Source organism: Acanthochromis polyacanthus, chromosome 17 (assembly GCF_021347895.1).
Source record: "Acanthochromis polyacanthus isolate Apoly-LR-REF ecotype Palm Island chromosome 17, KAUST_Apoly_ChrSc, whole genome shotgun sequence".
NCBI lineage: Eukaryota > Metazoa > Chordata > Actinopteri > Pomacentridae > Acanthochromis > Acanthochromis polyacanthus.
The window spans coordinates 37,385,017-37,395,560 of NC_067129.1; the positions used below are offsets into that span (position 1 = coordinate 37,385,017).

The 10,544-nt window shown below is 43.8% G+C and overlaps 1 protein-coding gene across 3 annotated transcripts in view; it reads right to left on the bottom strand.

Annotated features, from left to right (window-relative positions):
• The window catches only part of LOC110970730 (CLOCK-interacting pacemaker-like), a 611,892-nt gene that overhangs the window by 518,966 nt on the left and 82,382 nt on the right, over positions 1–10,544 (bottom strand). The window lies entirely within an intron of this gene.

The window sequence follows — 10,544 nt, forward strand, 5'->3', positions numbered from 1 at the left end:
TTTCAGCCAGATTGGAGCATGTTCACAGCAGTTATAGAGCATTTCCTGTCCATCCACCAGGTGGCCCTGCGACTGAGACTGTATTTCAAACAGTGGATGTGACGAGGGTTGGACTCTGATCAGTCATGTAAAGTTTCAGGCCGATTGGAACATGTACAGGCTACTTATAAAGCATTTCCTGTCCATCCAACAGGTGGCGCCACGACTGAGAGTATATGTTGGCCTATGGATGTGATCAGGATTGGAGTGTGATTATACGTGTAAAGTCTGAGGCACATTGGACCATGCAGAGGATAGTTATGCACATCCTGTGCATCTCCGGGGTGGATCTCCTTGGGGCTTAGCCCCCCCGTCCTTAAAACCAAGTGACGGCTCTGGTCATACAGCAGCTGTTGTTTCATGGCCAAGCATCAAAACTCTGATGGTCGCCATGTCCACACCATTTGGCTTCTGGTTAAACTTTTGATAACTTTTCATCACCAAGTCCTGCTGTGTGGACTGACAAAATTTCAGGTCTCCTGGAATTATCCCCTAGGAAGTATTAACTCTCAAAAATGAGAAAAATCATCAAAAATCTCACAATTAATCCAAGATGGCCAACTTCCTGTTGGATTTAGGGCATGGCTCCAAGAGGCTTTTTTGTGCGTCCTGATGTGCTCTATAAGCCTCCCAAATTTCATGGATGTAGGTGAAACGTGCTGGGGGGCCTGTTTGTTAAAAATACTGTAGGAGGCGCTATAGCATGTGCAGTGCCGAGATGCATACAGTGTTGTTCCTTGGGTCAATGGTGATGTGTGTGGTAATTTTTGTGATCATTGGAGTATTCCTAACCTGTCAGAAAGGACTTTGTTTTTCATGGCGATATTTGGTTGCTACGGCAACAGCGTTGCATGAAATGTCACACCATTCACAGTGTGGGATTATCAAGAGGTGAAGACTCCACTAACAAATTTCCAGCATGATATCACCAAGTTTGGGGCCATTGTACCTGAAAATATAAGGCCTTAATCTTACTATTACCAACAGGTGGCGCTATGACTTTTTCAGAATTTATGAGTGTGGATGGGTTCAGACTGGACCTGGTGTCCATCATGTGAAGTTTGGGGCAGATAGGATCTTGTTCAGCTGAGATATGAATCGTTCAATTTTCATGGCGAAACATCGAAATTCGTTTGGCCGCCACAGACACGCCCTTTGATGACAAGTCACCATTTTCACTGGGATGCATCATCAATGTGTTCAGCCTGTTGTCACCGCATTTGAGGTGAATATGATCAACTGGGTAAGAATAGGGCATGAAAGTGTAAACAATGTCTATTTCCTGAAACCACAAGGTGGCGCTATGACTGTCAATGAATATCCCTATGTGGATGAAATCAGGACAGGACTGTCATCATACATGTAAAGTTTCAAGCACATTGGAGCATGCTGAGAAGAATTAGACACCACTTCCTTTTTCATGGCGAAGGATCAGTATTTTGAGGCTCCGCCATGGCTACACCTTTTGGCTTCTGGCCGAGTTGATGATAACTTTTCATCAGGAAGGTCTGGTGCATGTCCTGGCCAAATTTCAGTTCTCTCAGACGTACCCCCTGGGAGATATTAAGTTTGACAAATTTATAGCAAATTCAAGATGGCCGACTTCCTGTTGGGTTTAGGGCGTGGCTGTGATTGACTTTTTGGTGTGTCCTGATGTTCTGCATATGCCCACCAAATATTGTAGCTGTACATGAAACATTGTGGCAGTTGGCCTAATGACTACTTTTTCAAGTTTGCAGGTGGCGCTATAGAGCCATTTTGCCACGCGCATGCGCAACTCCCATGAAATATCAAATTTTTCGCCAGTCCTGATGTGCATGCCAAATTTCACGCGTTTTGGAGTATGATAAGGCCACCAAAAAGCCAATTTACTTTCCGGGAGAAAAAAAAAAAAAAAAGAAACCCTAGGGTTTCAATAGGGTCCTTGGCACCGCTGGTGCCTTGGACAGTCGGTGCCCTTGCACCGCCTGTCCTTCGCACCCTCGGTGCTCGGACCCTAATAATAATAAACCCTAGGGTTTCAATAGGGTCCTCGGCACCGCTGGTGCCTTGGACAGTCTGTGCCCTTGCACTGCCTGTCCTCGGCACCCTCGGTGCTCAGACCCTAATAATAATAATAATAATAAACCCTAGGGTTTCAATAGGGTCCTCGGCACCGCTGGTGCCTTGGACAGTCGGTGCCCTTGCACCACCTGTCCTCGGCACCCTCGGTGCTCGGACCCTAATTAAATTGACTAATCCCAGTCTGAGGTTTCAGCACAATATCATTAACAGAATATAATTTAAAATGAATTTAATAGATCTCTACATCATTCCCCTGCAATCCTGTGGAACTCCTCCTTGATGCTCTGACAGGTTTTTGTCCAGGGAAAACCACAATGATGAGTAAAAGCCGTTTCAGGGCCAGGAACACTTTTCTGAACGTCCTGCATACAGTTGTGTTACTGAAGTCTTCTGAAACGATTATGAAATGGTACCGCTCAAACAGATAATTGTCCGGAAATGCAAGAACATTTATGCTCGGTCTGATAACAATCTACGGACGAATATTTAATTATCTGTGCAGTCATGCTGCTCCTTTATCCACTGGATCGTTAATAAAAGCTGTTCTACGCCAAAGCTCGCCCGCTGACTGACTGAATGAATGAGGAAATCAAACAGCGTGTGTGGCTGAAAGAGGGCGGAGACAGAGAGAAACTTGAGGTTTTCTGAGATAAACCTGCTGGCGACCAGCTTAGAGTCATAGAGTGTCAGGGCCTCCTCCCCATCCCCCGTCCCACCTGGCATCCAATTTCCTTATTCCCATCTTTCTCCCTCCTCTCTCTCCCTTCTCTCCCTCTCCACGGCTGCCTCCACTTGTTAATTACTCCCTCCTCAAACTCCGGGCAGCTGCGGCTCGTCTCGCTGATCACACACGCCTGCAATAAAAGACCGGTTCATCCTCCCGCACTCAGATTGTCAGACTTGTCTACCCAGTCAGTCGCTCTCTAGCCACTCTAGTTTCTCTGCGTTTGTGAGAAAGACTATAACACTGTTTCTGCTGTCGTCTCTAGAAGACTCAGCTGCCCGGATCCCCTCCTGCCTTGTCTGCCTCCCTGCACCCCGCCTTGGACCCCAGCCAGCACCGTGTCCCTCCTGGTTCCCCCTCCGTGGTTCCCCTCCTGCACTCCCAGATCCATCTGCCACCTCCGAGCTCCATCTGCCGCTTCTACGCTCCCGGACCACCAATGCAGGCTTCTTCCCTCCTCTGGCAGCTCTCCACCCTCGGCTTCCTCTCCCCCTGCCGACCTCCATCCGCCAGGTGTCCTGCCGCTGACCATCCGCCACACTCTGCTCCCCCTGGAACCACCAACGACCGCTGGTCCCCAGGCCCGGAGGTCCCGACCCGGACTTACTCCTCCACTTCCCTCTGGACCCACTCCTGGCCCCCCACCTCACCTCCACCCCACCTGTCCATCAATAAAACCTTGTCAAACCCTGTTTCTGCCTCGGTAGCGTGGTTCTCTGCTCGAGTTCCGTCTCTGAAACGTGACATAGAGTCTGTTACTGCGGTAACTGACCAAGAGTTTAAGTTACCCCTCTTTGTGAAACACTCTAGAGTTACCCCTCTGTCTCAGGGTTGAGTTACCTCGCTTTGTGAAACAGAAAACTCTGAGTTTCCCTCATTTCAGGGTTAACAAACTCAGAGTTTTCACTAAACCTGCTTCGTGAAACATCCCCAGGAATAAGCATCTAAAGCAGACTATGTATTTCTTGGCCCAGACAACGGGTATGTGCCCCTAAACAAAATATCAGATTAGTGATTCCCAAGGAGTGCCTCTTTCTGTCCTTTCATTTTTAACTGCTGGCATTTAAAATTGAACAATAATGCCAACCGTGATATCAGTCACCCTGTTGATCATCACAGTTATATCATTATAACAAAAGTGCTATGTTGTGATGTTGATAGGCGCCTCCAGTGCATTTGAAGATTGCTTTGATTCCCAAAGGTTTTAACTGCCCTTGCACCGCCTGTCCTCGGCACCGTCGGTGCTCGGACCCTAATAAATAAACCCTAGGGTTTCAATAGGGTCCTAGGCACAATAGGGTCCTAGATGCCTTGGACAGTCGGTACCCTTGCACCGCCTGTCCTCAGCACCGTCAGTGCTTGGACCCTAATTATTAAGAAGATAATTTATCTCCTCAAAGTCACTAGTTGAGTTATTCTGTCATGGAATGTGGCGGTTCGAACCCAAAGTGGGATCACCAAGGGGAGTCGATGGACAGATCTAATCAAACAGACTTTATTTTAAGAATAACAACAACAGTCAAACTAAGGCCAGCACTTCCTAATGGGGAAACAGGGGGTTGAGCACACGCCAGTGCTGATGGTGCCCAGAGAAGAACGGTGCAGCTGTGGCCAGGAATGACTCCAGGTCTTCGTCCGGGAGGCAGGGCCGGCCCACTGGGGCATTTCGAAGGGAAGGGGGAAGGAGCAGGCACGTGCAGAGGAGGGGAGTGGAGGGGGCTGAAGCACCTGCCCCTTTTGCCCCTTGATGCCCAAAGTGACCTTTTGTCAAAGTTGGATTTTTTAAAATTCTATTTAATTTTATTTAATTAAATTTTTTATTTGTAACTGTCTGTGTGAGTAAAAGTATTTGAGGCCCAAAATAAAAAATAAAATAAAAATAAAAATAATTCAGATCTACCCTTGGTCAGTAACATGATCCACGTAGATGTCCCTCACTGTCCTGACGTGCCCAGACTTGCCCTGTAGCTCAGCACTAGCACTAGTGGCGTAACATACTGCAAGATTTGGTATCGATCTGATACCATGTAAATACAGGGCCAGTATCGCCTATATCGATATTGATATCGATACTCCAGACTAACTTTTGCAGTAGTAGATTTTTAAGATTTTTTTTTTTGCACAGTTACTTTAGTAATGTCAAATACGATCTTACGTTATTGTCTTTGGTAATAAAGAATGATAGACATTGTAAGTTCATCGCACCCACCTGGTCCCACCTGGTTACAAGTGAAACACCTCAAGAGCTGAACATTTGCTTATCGAGAGACATTTATCGATGTTCCCTGAATGCCTCACAGACGAAGGTAGATAGATGCTGCCTAGTGGCTGAGTGATCATACAGGTGTGAGAGCAAAATTTACTTAAATTTACTTATTTAAAAGAGTAAGATAACATGTCCTCATTTCAGAGGAGTCCAAGATGAAAGTGATTGATTTTGTCCAGTGGCATCATTAGGCCTATTTGAGGGGGGGCTTCAGCCCCCCTAAAATATTCTTAAGCCCCACCCTAAATAATTTTATGTTCATTTATTTATTTTTTTTAATTCAATATTATTTGGCCAGAATATGAGTTTAAATAAATAATCACATAACCAGCCATTATTAATTTAAATATGATCATAAAGCTTAGTTTCCCTTCACTTCATAGGGGAGGGTAGAGAGTCCGAGTCAGTGCATCGTCATCCAATCCATTCCACTTGTTCATATAGAGCATGCTCACATAACTGAAATCCAGTCCACATTTTCCCTGCAACCTGGGTTGCTCTCAGTACCAGCCGCATGTGTATACCGGGAGCAGAGCACACAGTACAGACTAGGGATGGGTCGATACCATTTTTTTTGGATTCGATACAATATCGATACTTTTTGGTCAAAAAGTTCGATATCGATACTTTTCTAATGTTTCAGAGATGTTTAATATTTACCGATGTTCCCTGAACGCCTCACAGCGCAGACTACGGTACATGATGCTGAGTGATCAGACAAGTGTGAGAGCAAAATTTACTTATTTGAAAGAGTAATGTAAAGTGTCCTCATTTCAGATTAGTCCAAACAGCAGAGAGAAAATAAAGAGAAAACAGCACACGTAAGTGCGCTATGTCTTTTAAGAGGGGAGCGCATTTTTAAATTGTAAAGGCCATGGTCAGTTGTTCTCTTATAGTGGTTAGAAGCTAAAAATCATGATTGTGATGAATGATTATTTATTTTTTTACAGCATTAGTCTTTGTAATTGCCTCCGGTTCAGTATCTTCCTGCCTGCAGTCTGATCTGTCAGGGCCGCTGCAGATGATCTGCATGAATGAGATGAGTTGCAGGACCTGGCCGCGGATCGCCGTGAGCACCGGCGCATTCCCCCCTCTACTGCCGCCCCTCCGGGAGCCTGCCTCCCCCCGTCCCTCTCCGGTTATGAGTTTCTGGCGAGTGATGGCATTATAGTAACTTGGTATTCATTCTGTGAATAAAACCTGTTTAATTTCAACCTGTCTGCTGCCTGCTCTGCGTAGCTCTCACTTTGGGTTCAGTTCCACCGTATCGTAACATGATCATCAGCTGTGTCTCAGTCTGTCTCCTTCACTGCCTCCTCTTTCCTCAGTGTTGGCTGAGGAATATAGAACAGCTAAACAGCTCATTCTACACATTAGACAGAAACAGACTGACAGAGCCATGGAAGAAATTAAAGGTTTACTTTCCACCACTATGATTTATGATGTAGCTCAGCCTGCTTGCTTGTTTGTCTGGCGCTGCGGAGTCACGTGACGGTCAACATCCAATCACAAGAGGAGGATTAGCAGTTGCTCCTCAGACGGAGGATCTCTGACAGGCAGATCACCTGTTCATTGAAGCCGCATCAGTTCAAACATACTTGACAGAAATTGAAACTAAAGTATCGATATCGCAGCACTGGTATCATTCAATATCGATACCCACGCTGGGATCGATATTATCAATATTTGGGATCGATCCGCCCAGCTCTAGTACAGACAAGAGCAGCATTAGGAGAAGAACACGAAGAATGCATATACGAAATGTTTTCAGGAGAGTAAGTATTCATCACTGCTGATATTAAAAATAAATTAGCTCCAGCCCCCCAGCTGACAGCAGTAAGTCCCATGTAATTAATGAACCAAATGCTCCCCGTTTGACAAATAAAAATCTGGCTTGCACACTCTGTAGTAGAGAGCCCCCTGTACAGGAGGGAGCGTGAGATGCTGCTGTATCTCTGTGCACGTCTTATCTTTGTTGTTTTGCAGTCAAAAGTTACATTTCAGCTCTGAAAGAACGCTGCTACTTATCTAGCTAGTTAGTCTGAAATGCACTGTGAAGATTCTAGTTGTTTATAGAGCTACTCTACTTTACTTTAATTCTTCACAGTTTAAAACAAAGCTGACCAAAAACTGGACTCGTCTTCCCGAAATCTTCTTTATCCAGTTATCTCTTCAATAGTGTGTGCACTCCATTTTTTAAATTTTTTATTTTTATCACATACTATCTTGGGCTGCATAGTGGAGTCGTGGTTAGCACTTTCGCCTTGCAGCAAGAAGATTCCCGGTTCAAATCCCGGGGTGGGCCTGGGATCTTTCTGCATGGAGTTTGCATGTTCTCCCTGTGCATGCGTGGGTTTTCTACGGGTACTCCGGTTTCCTCCCACAGTCCAAATATATGCTGAGGTTAATTGAATACTCTGAATTGCCCGTAGGTGTGAATGTGAGTGTGATTGTTTGTCTGTGTATGTAGCCCTGCGACAGATTGGCGACCTGTCCAGGGTGTCCCCTGCCTTCGCCCGAGTCAGCTGGGATAGGCTCCAGCACCCCCCGCAACCCTAGTGAGGATAAAACGGTGTAGAGAGAATGGATGGATATACTATCTTTAGGGTGACTTCCTTCTGGAGCATCACAGTGAAACAGGAGCTGAGCTCATTCACGTGTGATTATGGGAATAATAATAACAATATTAATAATAATAATAATAATAATCACTCCACCACCCCGTATTGACCTGCAGGAGTCAGGGCAGAGGAGCAGAGAGAGTGAGAGGGGAGAAACCTCTACTGGAAAATTGTGTCTGAAGGATTTCACAGGAGAGAGTCATTTGTGATGCTGACAGTGTTGGATTTGTATGGAACTTGATATGAATATGAAATATGAAACATTTCAGTCCAGGTGCACTGAATAATACTTATTTAACTTGAGCTTTTATTTAGGAGAGTAATGATTGGAAAGTGGAGATAGCCAACAGAGAGATATATAAGCCAAATTAGCCCGGCCCAAATATACGTCATAAATAAATAAATAATTTTGCTAGTTTTGGACCTAATATGACTACCTTCTATAATGCTCTGTTTTCATTGGTTGGACTGAACAAGACTAAGACCAGGGACACTGTGGCTCTACAGGGAACACTCTCCTCTATTGTGACTATTAAAATGGCTGGTTTGGAGCCATGCCATAAATGGGAACCCACCCCAGAGATAATCAAGGCTTCAAAAAAGGCCACCAGGGAGTACAACATGGCTCACAACAATTCATTTTTCCCTGTTCTTTTCCTGTTCCTGTTCACAGTTGTACCATTTATTATGAGTTTACAGTCTTTATTATTTATTTTTGGGCCTCGTAAATAAGTTATTAATTCATTTAGTCCTGGGTTTAGTCCATGTCACTCTGCTCCTGTGAATTCCAGTCAGACCTGGTTTAGTCCTGTGTTTAGTCCATGTCACCCTGCTCCTGTGAGGTCCAGTCAGACCTGATTTAGTCCTGGGTTTAGTTCATGTCACCCCGCTCCTGTGGGACAGAGTTTAGTGTTTGATTGTAAATCTGTTCAGTGAATGGATAATTTAAGTTATAAAGATGCTTTGTTTTTGCTTAAGCACTTTTTATTGTTTAGTTGCTGATGTGGTCAACTTGAAGCTGTTGAGTGCATTAGAATCCTATAAAGACAAATGTTACAAAGTGGTTGCTGGAGTTATTTCAATTATGCATATATTTATGGAAAATACTGAAATGTGTTGTGCACATCCAGCCACAGAACTTTTATCCATATTTTACATGAAGAACCATTTTCAATACTGCCTGCCCTTGCTCTGTTTTTTTTTTTTTGCCTTTTTTTTTTTTTAGCTCAATGTTGTTTTTTTATTATCTCTCTATAATAAGATTTTAACAAAATGCTCATTAAAATATACCAGAATGCAGGAAATAGGATCAGTAATTTTCAAAATTTTCTGGGGGAGGACCCCCAGACCCCCCATCAGCATCCTGCACAAACCAAATCTCACTCTGACGTCTGGTCACATGTTGGCAGCTCTGAGTTATTGTGTTGTGAGCACAAGTCATGGCCACTGTGGTGTAAAACATTTACACAGTAAAGTATCTCTGAATAAATCTAAATCTTAAAGTGGAAAAGCAATTTCTCAGTTTTTGTTAGCTGTTTGTGAAATTGTTTGCTCACATCCTGTGAATCTCTTGAGGGCTAAGCCCCCCTTGTCCTTAAAACCTAGTGACACCTCTGATTTTGTCCATATGTTGTTTTCTGTGAGTGGAGAAAACAGTGCACGTAAGTGCGCTACGTCATTTCATAGCAGAGCGCATTTTTCAATTTTAAAGGCCATGGTCAGTTGTTTTCCTATCGTGGTTAGAAGCTAAAAATCATGATTGTGATGAATGATTATTTAATTTTGTACAGCACTAGTCTTTGTAATTGCCTCTAGTTCAGTATCTTCCTGCCTGCAGTCTGATCTGTCACGGCCGCTGCAGGTGATCTGCATGAATGAGATGAGTTGCAGGATGTGGCCGCACTCGTGGATCGCCCTGGACTACCGCCCCCCCGGGAGTCTGCCTTCCCCACCTCCCTCTCTGGTTGTGAGTTTCTGGCTAGTGTTGGAATTATAGTTACTTGGTATTTATTCTGTGAATAAAACCTGTTTAATTTCGACCTGCCTGCCGCCTGCTCTGAGAGCTCTCAGTTTGGTTTTTACTTGTGCTGGTTTAAAATCTTGTTGTTTTGATAAAAGTTTCTCTCTCTTGCCATCAGGACCTATAACTAAAATCTCAGTTTTGTCCTGGTTGAGCTGTAGGAAGTTCACTGTCATCCATGACTTGATATCTAAAAAACACTTTAAAAGGGTATCTATTTTCCCTGTGTCATCAGGAGACACAGCAATGTACAGCTGTGTATCATCAGTATAGTTATGGAAATTGATGCTGTGTCTCTTGATGACACAGCATCTCGAGAGGAAGTATGTAAAGATTAAAAACAATAGGACCTAAAGTTGAGCCACACATAATTTAATGAGTTCCTGAGGAACACGTATCCATGCTTACATCAAAATATCAGTATGTGATGTAAGAAGTTCTTATATTCCCGTTTCTGTGTAGTGTATTTACACCTGCTGTGGTCATTCTGTTGATTTACTATACTACACATAATATTATTAGCCAAATTTTTAATGGAACTTAGTGATTGTATATTTTTTAAAATCGTATTTATCAGTGCTACAAATGTTTTAAAATTCATCACTGTACTGCTTATTCCACTGTGAAAATATATAAACATTAGAAAATGCTAGTACACCTTTTTTGTGTGTACGTATATTTAATAAATGTGTGAGTATGGGAGCCACTGTCTGTTTAGATGTAATTATTTAGTGTTTACGTACAGGAGAGCTGCAGGAGGTTCTGAACCTTTATCAACTGAAACCACACTCGGGGTGCTAGATGTTTGAT